This window comes from Cervus elaphus, chromosome 7 (genome assembly GCF_910594005.1).
Source record: "Cervus elaphus chromosome 7, mCerEla1.1, whole genome shotgun sequence".
Taxonomy (NCBI): domain Eukaryota; kingdom Metazoa; phylum Chordata; class Mammalia; order Artiodactyla; family Cervidae; genus Cervus; species Cervus elaphus.
In genome coordinates this window covers 3,038,191-3,052,015 of record NC_057821.1, presented here as the reverse complement: position 1 = coordinate 3,052,015, position 13,825 = coordinate 3,038,191, and the positions used below count along the sequence as shown (strand labels likewise).

The window sequence follows — 13,825 nt, the reverse complement described above, 5'->3', positions numbered from 1 at the left end:
TTTAGTGGTTAGGGAAAAATTCAGGTATCAAACCAGAATATTACTTAAAAGGTTGTGTTGTTGGGTTGTTTTTTTTTTTTTCTCCCCCAGTCTCTCATAATAGTCCAGATTGACTCATCTTATCTTTGCTTGCATTGTTGAATCTTTGTCCAGTTTACAGCTTTTGGAGAAAGCTTTGGAATAGGTTTGAGTAATTTCCAAGCTAATTCTTTGCATTCAATGAAAGCCTCTGGACTATGTGATTCAAAGTCCATTAAGGGATATTTCCATCCTGTTTTCTCTGTTCATTAACTTGCTTCACCTTCAGAAGCTAACAGCTGTATTAGTTGATATAGATTTGAAAACCCAGGTTCATAGGTTCAGATGGTTCATTCAAATTCCTTAGCAAATCCCAATGGATCCTCACTTGGATGGGAAAATTCCTTAGCTAAGGCTCTAAGTTCTACTTGGGTCCTGGGTGTATAGGTGAGCATCGAAGATGATTTAATTTTCCCTGTAGTAGGTTTCTCCTTAAGGGAGTTATGGTCCTTTCTTTCTTTCTTTCTTTTTTTTTTTTTTTTTAATCCTCCTTTGCTGAAGAAAGGAGACCAGGAGGAGGAAGAAAAGTTGGAAGAGAAAAAGCATCTGGGCCAGGTAGTTCAGATAGAAGAGGATACACGGGAGGAGCAGAGGGAGAGGAAGAGTCAATACTGGAGGTCTTTTTCAGTTCTGATACAGTGTCAACCAATTTCTTGTTGGTTTCCTGCAAAGAATTTACTCTATAATTTCCTCTTTTAGAACCTTCTAGATACCAAAGTAAGCATTCCACTTAGTCTTAATAATATAGACACATTTTTCTAACTGTGCATGCAAAAAATATGAAATTAATAATATCAAAAGAACCCCAGTTTAGTCATTTTATATTGAAATTTCCTATAGTATAATTTCCCCAATTAAGTAGGTAGTTGTAAGTATAAGTATTGCACATACATAACCCCGGTTGGAGTGTTAGAGGCTGCTTTCTGGTGCACCTTGTTTCTGTGTTTGAGAGGCTCTATTTCCCATTTTAAGTTGAAATTTTCATGGATAAAATTCAATAGTGAAATTGTGTGGTGGGCCAGTGTGCTGCATGTGAGCCTAACTCCTCCAGGAGATGCCCCAGAGTCTTATCTTACATGTCTTAGTTTCTCCTTCTGGCCGCATAAGACCACCATGGGTGCTTGGATGGCTGAATGCCTCTTCTTGTTGTGACCTTCAGTTGAGCTAGTGTTTTAAGTAATGAGTGTGTTTTACCTGTGGGACCACTGCACAGTTTCAGAACTCAGTCTCCACCACTCCCATACGTATCCCAGTTACCTGAGAAAACTATAACAAACCAGGAGGAGTCTTATTAATTTTCCTTGGAACAAAGCTCTCACATAATATCTTCAATTTTATCCTGACAAATTCTATTCTATTAAGAATTGAGGAAAAGCATCAGATCAGCCTCTTATCTAACTACTCAGCACAAACCACTCAGTCTACTAAAACTGAGAAACTTTGATAGCTTTCAAATAAGGCCTGGATATTCCTCAGTATCTTTTAACTGAGCACCTCCCCCCATACCTTTCCATTGGGTGGGTATTCACTTGATATCTTTCAGCCAGATCCCTCCAGTATCTTTCAGCTGGGTGGGCATTCCTTGGTATCTTTCAACCAAGCCCCATTCAGTGTCTAGACACTGAGTTGGTATGCCCCAGTATATTCCAACTGTGCGCCCCAGTATCTTCAACTGGGATGAGACAGGTAATCTCCTCCAGTGCCAAATAAAACTCAGGATCATCAACCAACACAGGAGATACAAGAACCAGGAGAGACTCATCTAGATTCATCTGGACTCCCCGAGGAGTTGGATGGACACAACTGGCCACTGCAAGTAACAAAGTTCTAGTTCCTCGCAGAGTTCAGTGAAAGGAAGGAAGTCCACACAGGGTTGCTTTATTGGTTCCCATAATGGTCAAATAAATAAAGATGCCAAGGTTAAGTATGAGTTTTGATTGTGTTTTTGTTTTAACTTTCTACACATTTAGTGATTTCCTCTTTGTCTCAACTGGGTTACAACAATTATTATTTGCAATATGCAACAATTATTAGCCACTTATTATTTGTTCTAACACTTTGGGTTTTTTGTTTGTTTATTTGTTCACTATTTTTTAAATAATGAATAGAGTAATGCAGCCATTGCAGTTTGCAGTGCATCTTATTGATTTACTGAACATACTTCTCAGATGTAATGATTTTGCTGGGACTCAGAAAGCTGTAGTGGATTGGACAGACAGAAGACCACCAAACAGTAACCGCAATCATTTTTTGGTGTAGGTTTTGTGTTGGGAAGTGCTTTGGAGCTTCTTGGTCCAACCACTGAGCTGGTCATTGCCAGTTGACACACAAAATCCACTTTTCATCACATATCTCAGTCTATTCAAGAAATGGTTCATTGACATTGCATAGACTAAGAGAAGATGACACTTCAAAATGATGATTTTTTTAAATTTTATTTTCATTCAGCTCATGAGGCACCCACTCATCAAACTCTTTCATCTTTCTAATTTGCTTCAAAAGCCAAATGACTGTACAATGGTTGATGTTGAGTTCTCCAGCAACATCTTGAGTAGTTGTAAGAGAATAAGCTGTTTCTAATTTATTTATTTTTTTATTGAAGGATAATTGCTTTACAGAATTTTGTTGTTTTCTGTCAAACCTCAACATGAATCTGGCATAGGTATACATACATTCCCTCCCCTTTGAAGCTTCCTCGCATCTCCCTCCCCATCACACACCTCTAGGTTGATACAGAGCCCTTGTTTGTTTCCTGAGCCATACAGCAAATTCCCGTTGGCTCTCTATTTTACATATGGTAATTTAAATTTCCATGTTACATTTTCCAAACATCTCAGCCTCTCCTCCCCTCTTCCCATGTCCATAAGTCTATCCTCTATGTGTTTCTACATTCAGTTCAGTTCAGTTCAGTCGCTCAGTCGTGTCCAACTCTTTGTGACCCCATGAATCACAGCACTCCAGGCCTCCCTGACCATCACCAACTCCCAGAGTTTACTCAAACTCATGTCCATTGAGTTGGTGATGTCTTGCTGCCCTGTAAATTCTTCAGTACCATTTTTCTAGATTCCACACATATATATGTTCAGTTCAGTTCAGTCGCTCAGTCATGTCCGACTCTTTGCGATCCCATGAATCACAGCACACCAGGCCTCCTTGTCCATCACCAACTCCCAGAGATTACTCAAACTCATGTCCATTGAGTCGGTGAGCCATCCAGCCATCTCATCCTCTGTCATCCCCTTCTCCTGCCCCCAATCCCTCCCAGCATCAGGGTCTTTTCCAATGAGTCAACTCTTCTCATGAGGTGGCCAAAGTATTGAGTTTGTGTTAGAATATGATATTTATCTTTCTCTTTCTGACTTAATTCACTCTGTATAATAGGTTCTAGGTTCATCCATCTCATTAGAACTGACTCAAAGGTGTTCCTTTTAATGGCTGAGTAATAGTCCATTGTGTATATGTACCACTGCTTCTTTATCCATTCATCTGTTGATGGACATCTAGGTTGCTTCCATGTTCTAGCTATTGTAAATAGTGCTACAATGAACAATGGATACTTGTGTCTTATTCAATTTTGTTTGCCTCAGGATATATGCCTAGGAGTGGGATTGTAGCATCATATGGTGATTTTATTACTGTTTTTAAGGAGTCTCCATATTGTCTTCCTTAGGGGTTGTATCAATTTACATTCCCACCAAAAGTGTAAGAGTGCTCCGTTTTCTCCACACCCTCTCCAGTATTTATTGTTTGTAGACATTTTGATAGTGGCCATTCTGACTGGTGTGAGGTGATATCTCATGGCAGTTTTGACTTGCATTTCTCTACTAATGAGCAACCTTGAGCATCTTTTCATGTGTTTGTTGGTCATCTGTATGTCTTCTTCAGGGAAATGTCTGTTTAGGTCTTTTCCCCACTTTTTGATTGGATTGTTTGTTTTTCTGGTATTGAGTTGTATGAGCTGCTTGTATATATTGTAAATTAATCCTTTGTCAGTTTCATTAACTGTTATTTTCTCCCATTCTGAGGGTTGTCTTTTCACCTTGCTTATAGTTTCCTTTGCTGTGCAAAAAAATTGTTTAATTAGGTCCCACTTGTTTATTTCTGTTTTTATTTTCATTACTCTAGGAAGTGGGTCATAGAGGATCTTGCTTTGATTTATGCCATTGAATGTTCTGCCTATGTTTTCCTCTAAGAGTTTTCTAGTTTCTGGCCTTACATTTAGGTCTTCAATCCATTTTGAGTTTATCTTTGTGTATGGTGTTACAACGTGTTTTAATTTCATTCTTTTACATGTAGCTGCCCAGTTTTCTTACCACCAATTATTGAAGAGGCTGTCTTTGTCCCATTGTATATTCTTGCCCCCTTTGTCAAAAATAAGATACCCATGGGTGCATGGGTTTATTTCTGGGCTTTCTATCTCATTCTATTGGTCTACATCTCTACTTTTGTGCCAGTACTATACTGTCTTGATAACTGTAGCTTTGTAGTATAATCTGAAGCCAGGAAGGTTGATTCCTCCAGCTCCATTCTTCTTTCTCAAGACTGCTTTGGCTATTCAGGGTCTTTTGTGTTTCCATATGAATTGTGAAATTTTTTGTTCTAGTTCTGTAAAAAAAAAAAAAAAAATGCCATTGATAATTTGATAGGGATCACATTTAATCTGCAGATTCTGTTTGGTATCAATTCTTCTTACCCAGGAGCATGGAATATCTCTCCATCTGTTTATGTCGTCTTTGATTTCTGTCTTATAATTTTCTGTGTACAAATCTTTTGTCTCATAAGATAAATTTATTCCTACATATTTAATTCTTTTTGTTCCAATGCTAAATGGGATTGATTCCTTAATTTCTCTTTCTGAATTTCCATTGTTAGAGAAATACAAGTGATTTCTGTGTATCAATTTTGTATCCTGCAACTTTGCTAAATTCACTGATTAGCTCTAGTAGTTTTCTGATAATATCTTTAGGGTTTTCTATGTAGAGTATCTTGTTATCTGCAAACAGTGAGAGGTTTACTTCTTTTCCAATTTGGATTCATTTTATTTCTTTTTCTTCTCTAATAGCTATAGCTAGGATTTCTAGAACTATTTTGAATAATACTGGTGAAAGTGGACACCCTCGTCTTGTTCCTGATCTTAGGGGGGATGTTTTCAGTTTTTCACCATTGAGAATAATGTTTCCTATAGGCTTGCCACATAGGGCCTTTACTATGTTGAATTAGGTTTCTTCTATGCCCATTTTTTTAAAGTGTTTTAATCATAAATGGGGACTGAATTTTGTCAAAGGCTTTTTCTACATCTATTGAGATTATCATATGGATTATATCTTTCAATTTGTTAAGATGGTGTATCACATTGAATGACTTGTGTATAATGAAGAATACTTGCATTCCTGGGGTAAACCCAAATTCACATTTTGATGTGTTACTAAATTCTGTTTACTAAAATTTTTTTGAGGATTTTCACATCTATGTTTATCAGTGATATTGGCCTGTGGTTTTCTTTTTGTGTGTTGTCTTTATCTGGTTTTGTTATCAGGGTGATGGTGGCCTCATAGAATGAGTTTGTAAGTGTTCTGTCCTCTGAAATTTTTTGAAAGAGCTTTAGAAGGATAGGCATTAGATCTTCTCTAAACATTTGATGGAATTCTCCTGTGAAGCCATCTGGTCCTGGGCTTTTGTTTCCTGGGAGATTTTTTTTATCACAGCTTCAATTTCAGTGCTTGTAATTGGGTTGTTCATAAAGTCTATTTCTTCCTGGGTCAGTCTTGGAAGACTGAACTTATCTAAGAATGAATCCATTTCTTTGAGGTTATCCTTTTCATTGCCATATTGTTGTTCATAATAGTCTTATAATCCTTCATATTTCTGCATTGTCTCTTGTAACCTCACCTTTTTCATTTCTAATTTTGTTAATTTGATTCTTCTCTCTTTTTTTCTTGATGAGTCTGACTAAAGGTTTGTCAATTTTGTTTATCTTCTCAAAGAACCACCTTTTAGTTTTATTAATCTTTATTATTGTTTCTCTCATTTCTTTTTAAGTCATTTCTGCTCTTTTTTTTTTTTTCTTTCCTTCTACTAATTTTTTTGTTGTTGTTCTTCTTTTTCCAGTTGTTTTAGGTGTGAGGTTAGGTTGTCTATTTGATGCTTTTCTTCTTTCCTGAGGTAGGATTGTATTGCTATAAGATTTCCTCTTAGAACTGCTTTTGCTGCATTCCGTAAGTTTTGTGTTGTTGTGTTCTCATTGTCATTTCTTTCTGGAAGTTTTTTGTTTTATTTCTCTTTTGATTTCTTCAGTAACCTGTTGATTATTTAGAAATGTATTGTTTAATCTCCATGTGTTTATGTGTCTACATCCCCACCCCTCCTTAGAATTGGTATCCAATCTCATAGCATTGTGGTCAGAGATGCTTGATATGATTTAAATTTTCTTAAATTTACTGTGGTTTGATTTGAGACCCAAGATGTGGTCTATCATGGAGAATGTTCAATGAGCACTTGAGAAGGTGTATTCTTCTGAATTTGGATGGAATGTCCTGAAGATGTCAATGAGATCCATCTCATCTAATGTGTCATTTAAGACTTGTGTTTCCCAGGCTGTGTTCTTACACTGATTGTATCAAAAGAGGAGGCAGAGTAAATCCACCCCATATACACCTCAGCCCAGGCAGGCCCTTTACCTGGTCTGTATTGTGAATGGGGAGACAAGAAGAAGAAAAAAATTTTTTTAAATAAATAAATTTAAAAAAAATTTAAAAAAAGACTTGTGTTTCCTTATTAATTTTCTGTTTTGATGATCTGTCCATTGGTGTGAGCAGGGTATTAAAGTCTCTTACTATTATTGTGTGATGGTCAATTTCTCCTTTTATGTCTGCTAGTGTTTATCTTATGTTATGAGGTGCTCCTATGTTGGAACACCTATATTTACAATTGTTATGTCTTTCTCTTGCATTGATCCCTTGATCATTATGTAGTGTCCTTCCTTATCTCTTGTACTCTTCTTTATTTTAAGGTCTATTTTGTCTGATATGTGGATTGCTACTCCTGCTTTCTTTTGCTTCCCATTTGTATGGAATATATTTTTCCATCCTCTCACTTTCAGTCTATATGTATCTTTAGGTCTGAGGTGGGTTTCTTGTAGACAGCATGTATATGGGTCTTGCTTTGTAGGCATTCAGCCAGTCTGTGTCTTTTGGTTGGAGCATTTAATCGATTTACATTTAAATAATTATTGATATATATGTTCCTATTGTCATTTTCTTAACTGTTTGGGGTTGATTTTGTAGATTTTTTTCTTCTCTTTATTTCTTGACCATATAAGTCCCTAACATTTATTGTAAAGCTGGTTTGGTGGTAGAGAATTCTCTTAACTTTTGCTTATCTGAAAATGTTTTTTATTTCGACATAAATTTTGAATGAGATCCTTGCCAGGTAGACTAATCTTGGTTGTATATTTTTCCCTTTCAATACTTTAAATATGTCCTGGTATTCCCTTCTGGCCTGCAGAGTTTCTGCTGAAAGATCAACTGTTAAACCTATGGGGTTTCCCTGGTATGTTACTTGTCCCTCTTCCCTTGTTGCTTTTAACATTCTTTCTTTGTGTTTAGCCTTTGTTAGTTTGATTACTATGTGTCTTGGCATGTTTCTCCTTGGGTTTTTCCTGTATGGGACTCTGCTCCAATTGGACGTGATTGACTATTTCCTTTTCCATGTTGGGGAAATTTTCACCTATAATATCTTTAAAATTTTTCTGAGGAGGTGGTCCTAAGATGGCAGAGGAATAGGACGGGGAGACCACTTTCTCCCCCACAAATTCACTGAAAGAACATTTGAGCACTGAGCAAATTCCACAAAACAACTTCTGAATGCTGGCAGAGGATATCAGGCACCCAGAAAAGCAGCCCATTGTCTTTGAAAGGAGGTAGGGCAAAATATAAAAGATAAAAAGAGAGGCAAAAGAGGTAGGGATGGAGATCCCTCCTGGGAAAGGAGTCTTAAAAAAGAGAGAAGTTTCCAAACACCAGGAAACACTCTCTCCAGCAGGTCTGTGGCGAGCCTTGGAATTTCGGAGGGCAAAATAACCAGGAGGAAAAATAAATAAATAATTAAAACCCACAGATTACATGCCTAACAGCAACTCCCAGCAGAGCAGCAGCCCAGAGGCTCGCATCCCCCACTAGCAAGCAGGGGCTGGACAGGGAGGCACAGGCTGCATTGGTTTGGGTGAGGACTGAGCCTGAATGCCCCAAGGGCAATCTGAGGGAACTAGCTTGAGTTAGCAACCCAGACTGTGGAATAGCTATCCCGTGAAAAGCCTTAACCTAAGACACCGCCAGGCCCGCTCACAGGACAAAGGACTGAACAGAGTTAGCTGGCTGAGGACTGGCCCATCCCCCGCCAGAGACAGGCAGACAAAGGCAGCCAGAGCGGGAAGGAGGCAATCACGGCCCCAGAGAGGCATCCTATACCAAACTGCAAGCAGACTTTGTTGCTAACCAAGACTTCCTGGGATTCTGTATGGTCGACATCCACTGGGAGGGTTGCAGCCAGAGATCAGCTCCTTAGAAGAGACACACGGCACACCTGAGAAGGAGTGCCCCTTGTACATCCAGAAAACCGAGCGGCTGAGACAGGGGAGGTGATAAGTTGCAGCCTTCAATTGGAGGCACTTGCGCTCTTGAAGCACCTGGTCACCTGAGCTACTCGGACCTGGGATGGGCACAGTACGCAGGCCCAACTAAGTCTGCGCCTTTGTGGAGTACCCGAGAACATGAACCTGAGCGGCTTAGACCTGGGGAGTGCATGCAACCCAGGGCTTGCAACAGACAGTTCCCAGCAGAGCAACATAGAGCCTGAGCAGTGTAGACTGGGAAAGCACACACGCTGTGAGCGGGGGCAAACCAGTGTGGTTGAGTCACTGTGAGCACACACCAGTGATATTTGTTCACAGTGTTCTTCCCTCCCCACAGCACGAATGAACAAGTGAGCCTAAAAAAAGTGACCACCACCACCCCCTTGTGTCAGGGAGGAAATTAGACACTGAAGAGAGCAACAAACAGAACAAGCTAAAATAAACAGAGGGAACCGCTTTGGAAGTGGCAGGTGCAATAGATTAAAACCCTGTAGTTAGCACCAACTACATAGGAAGGGGCCTATAGACCTTGAGAAGTAGAAGCCGGACCAAGGAACTATCTTAAAATTAACTGACCCCACACTGTCCCCAACAGCTCCAGAGAAAGTCCTAGATATATTTTTACTATTGTCATTTGTTTTAATTAAAAAAAAAAATTATTTTCAAGTCCCCTATTACTCCTTTTAATTTTCAATTTTATAACCTACTATTACCTTACAAAAAAAAATACCCTATTTTTTAAAGCAAACTTCATATATATATATATATTTTAAATTTTTTGTGACTTTCTTTTTTTTTTTTTTTTAATATTATATTTTTGAAAATCTAACCTCTACCCCAGATTTTTAATCTTTGCTTCTTGGTATTTGCTATCAACTTTGTACCTTTAAGAACCCAATCTTAAGTACCCATTTTGACTTGGGAGAGAGATCACTGGACTGATTTCTCTCTCCCCCTTTTGACTCTCTTTTTTCTCCACCAGGTTTCCTCTATCTCCCCCTCCCCCCCCTTTTCAGCTCTACCCAACTCTGTGAATCTCTTTGTGTATTCCAGGCTGTGGAGAACACTTAGGGAACTGATTACTGGCTGGATCTGTCTCTCTCCTTTTGATTCCCCCTTTTATCCTCCTGACCATCTCTGTCTCCTTCCTCCCTCTTCTCTGTGTAACTGTGAACATCTCTGAGGGGTCCAGACTGTGGACAGCACATAGGCAAGTGATCACTGGCTAGCTTGCTCTCTCCCCTTTTGATTCCCCCTCTTCTCCTCCTGCTCACCTCTATCTCCCTCCTCCCTCTTCTCTTCTCCATGTAACTCTGTGTACCTCTCTGGGTGTCCCTCACTGTGGAGAAACTTTTCATCATTAACCTAAATGTTTTATCATCAGTGCTGTACAGATGGAGAAGTCTTGAGGTTACTGTAAGAATAAGACTGAAAACCAGAGGCAGGAGGCTTAAGTCCAAATCCGGAGAACACCAGAGAACTCCTGAATGCAGGGAACATTAATCAATATGAGCTCATCAAACGCCTCCCTACCTACACTGAAACCAAGCACCACCCAAGGGCCAACAAGCTCCAGAGCAAGACATACCATGCAAACTCTCCAGCAACACAGGAACATAGCCCTGAGCCTCAATACACAGGCTGCCCAAAGTCACACCAAACCTACTGACATCTCAAAACTCATTACTGGACACTTCATTGCACTCCAGAGAGAAGAAATCCAGCTTCACCTACCAGAACACAGACACAAGCTTCCCTAACCAGGAAACCTTGACAAGCCACCCGTCCAACTCCACCCACAGCAAGGAACCTCCACAATAAACAGGAACCACAAACTGCCAGAATACAGAAAGGCCACCCCAAACACAGCAATATAAACAAGATGAAAAGGCAGAGAAATACCCAGCAGGGAAAGGAACAGGGTAAATGCCCACCAAACCAAACAAAAGAGGAGGAGACAGAGAATCTACCTGATAAAGAATTCCCAATAATGATAATGAGAATGATCCAAAACGTTGAAAGCAAATTGGAGTTACAGATAAATAGCCTGGAGACAAGGATCGAGAAGATGCAAGAAAGGTTTAACAAGGACCTAGAAGAAATAAAAAAAAGAGTCAATACATAATGAATAATGCAATAAATGAAATAAAAAAACACTCTGGAGGGAACCAAGAGTAGAATAATGGAGTCAGAAGATAGGATAAGCGAAGTAGAAGATGGAATGGTAGAAATAAATGAAACAGAGAAGAAAAAAGAAAAAAGAATTAAAAGAAATGAGAACAACCACAGAGACCTCTAGGACAGTGTTAAACGCCCCAACATTTGAATAATAGGAGTCTTAGAAGAAGAAGACAAAAAGAAAGACCATGAGAAGAGGAGATATATTGAGGAGATAATACTTGAAAACTACCCTAAAATGGGGAAGGAACTAATCACCCAAGTCCAAGAAACCCGGAGAATCCCAAACAGGATAAACCCAAGGGAAAACACTCCAAGACATATATTAATCAAATTAACAAAGATCAAACACAAAGAACAAATATTAAAAGCAGCAAGGAAAAAACTACAAATAACACACAAGAGGATTCCCATAAGGATAACACCTGATCTTTCAACAGAAACTCTTCAGGCCAGAAGGAAATGGCAGGACATAATTAAAATAATGAAAGAAAATAACCTATAGCCAAGATTACTGTACCCAGCAAGGATCTCATTCAAATATGAAGGAGAAATCAAAAGCTTTACAGACAAGCAAAAGCTGAGGGAATTCAGCACCACCAAACCAGCTATCCAACAAATGCTAAAGGATCTTCTCTAGACAGGAAACACAGAAAGGGTGTATAAACTTGAACCCAAAACAATTAAGTAAATGGCAACGGGATTATACTTATCAATAATTTCCTTAAATGTAAATGGGTTGAATGTCCCAACCAAAAGACAAAGATTGGTTGAATATATACAAAAACAAGACCACTATATATGTTTTCTACAAGAGACTCAGCTTGAAACAAGGGACACATATAGACTGAAAGTGAAGGGCTGGAAAAAGATATTCCATACAAATAGAGACCAAAAGAAAGCAGGAGTAGCAATACTCATATCAGATAAAATTGACTTTAAAAAAAGGCTGTGAAAAGAGACAAAATGGACAATACATAATGATCAAATGATCAATCCAAGAAGAAGATAACAGTTATAAATATATATGCACCCAACATAGGTGCACTGCAATATGTAAGATAAATGCTAACAAGTATGAAAGCAGAAATTAACAATAACACAATAATATTGGGAGATTTTAATACCCCACTCACACCTGTGGATAGATCAACTAAACAAAATTAATAAGGGTACACAAACTTTAAATGATACAATAGACCAGTTAGACCTAATTGATATCTATAGGACATATCACCCCGAAACAATGAATGTCATCTTTTTCTCAAGCGCACACGGAACCTTCTCTAGGATAGATCACATCCTGGGCCATAAATCTAGCCTTGGTAAATTAAAAAAAAATTAAAATTATTCCAAGAATCTTTTCTAACCACAATGCAGTATGATTAGATGTCAAGTACAGGAGAAAAACTACTAAAAATTCCAACATATGGAGGCTGGACCAAAAATTCAGAGAAGAGCTAACACCTATCCTACTCAACCTCTTCCAGAAAATTGCAGAGGAAGGTAAATTTCAAAACTTATTCTATGAGGCCATCATCACCCTAAAACCAAAACCTGACAAAGATGCCACAAAAAAAGAAAACTACAGGCCAATATAACTGATAAACATAGACGTAATAACCCTTAAAAAATTCTAGCAAAAAGAATCCAACAACATATTAAAAAGATCATACATCATGACCAAGTGGGCTTTATCCCAGGAATGCAAGAATTCTTCAATATCCACAAATTAATCAATGTAATACACCACATTAACAAATTGAAGGATAAAAACCATATGATTATCTCAATAGATGCAGAGAACGCCTTTGACAAAATTCAACATCCATTTATGATTAAAACCCTCCAGAAAGCAGGAATAGAAGAAACATACCTCAACATAATAAAAGCTATATATGACCAACCCACAGCAAACATTATCCTCAATGGTGAAAAATGGAAAGCATTTCCCCTAAAGTCGGGAACAAGACAAGGGTGCCCAATCTCACCACTACTATTCCACATAATTTTGGAAGTTTTGGCCCCAGCAATCAGAGCAGAAAAAGAAATAAAAGGAATCCAGATTGGAAAAGAAGTAAAACTCTCACTGCAGATGACATGATCCTCTACATAGAAAACCCTGAAGACTCCACCAGAAAATTACTATGGCTAATCAATTAATATAGTAAAGTTGCAGGATATAAAATCAACACACAGAAATCCCTTGCATTCCTATACACTAACAATGAGAAAACAGAAAGAAAAATTAAGGAAACAATTCCATTCAACATTGCATTGTAAAGAATAAAATACTTAGGAATATATCTACCTAAGGAAACAAAAGACCTATATATAGAAAACTATAAAACACTGGTGAAAGAAATCAAAGAGGACACAAATAGATGGAGAAATATACTGTGTTCATGGATTGGGAGAATCAATATTGTGAAAATGAGTATACTACCCAAAGCTATCTATAGATTCAATGCAGTCCCCATCAAGCTACCAAGGGTATCTTCACAGAACTAGAACAAATAATTTCACAATTTGTATGGAAATACAAAAAACCTCAAATAACCAAAGCAATCTTGAAAAAGAAGAATGGAACTGGAGGAATCAACCTGCCTGACTTCAGGCTCTACTACAAAGCCACAGCCATCAAGACAGTATGGTACTGGCACAAAGACAGAAATATAGATCAATGGAACAGAATAGAAAGCCCAGAGATAAATCCATGAACCTACGGACACCTTATCTTTGACAAGGGAGGCAAAAATATACAATGCAGAAGAGACAACCTCTTTAACAAGTGGTGCTGGAAAAACTGGTCAACCACTTGTAAAAGAATGAAACTAGAACACTTTCTAACACTATACACAAAAATAAACTCAAAATGGATTAAAGATCTAAATGTAAGACCAGAAACTATAAAACCCCTAGAGGAGAACATAGGCAAAA

At 38.2% G+C, this 13,825-nt stretch overlaps 1 non-coding gene across 1 annotated transcript; it reads left to right on the top strand.

The window, feature by feature from the left end:
• Nucleotides 1–6,654: 6,654 nt before the first annotated feature.
• LOC122697917 lies at nucleotides 6,655–6,785 on the top strand. Its single transcript, XR_006342243.1, has one exon. It is a non-coding gene; the product is annotated as a small nucleolar RNA SNORA51 (small nucleolar RNA).
• The last annotated feature ends 7,040 nt before the right edge of the window (nucleotides 6,786–13,825 follow it).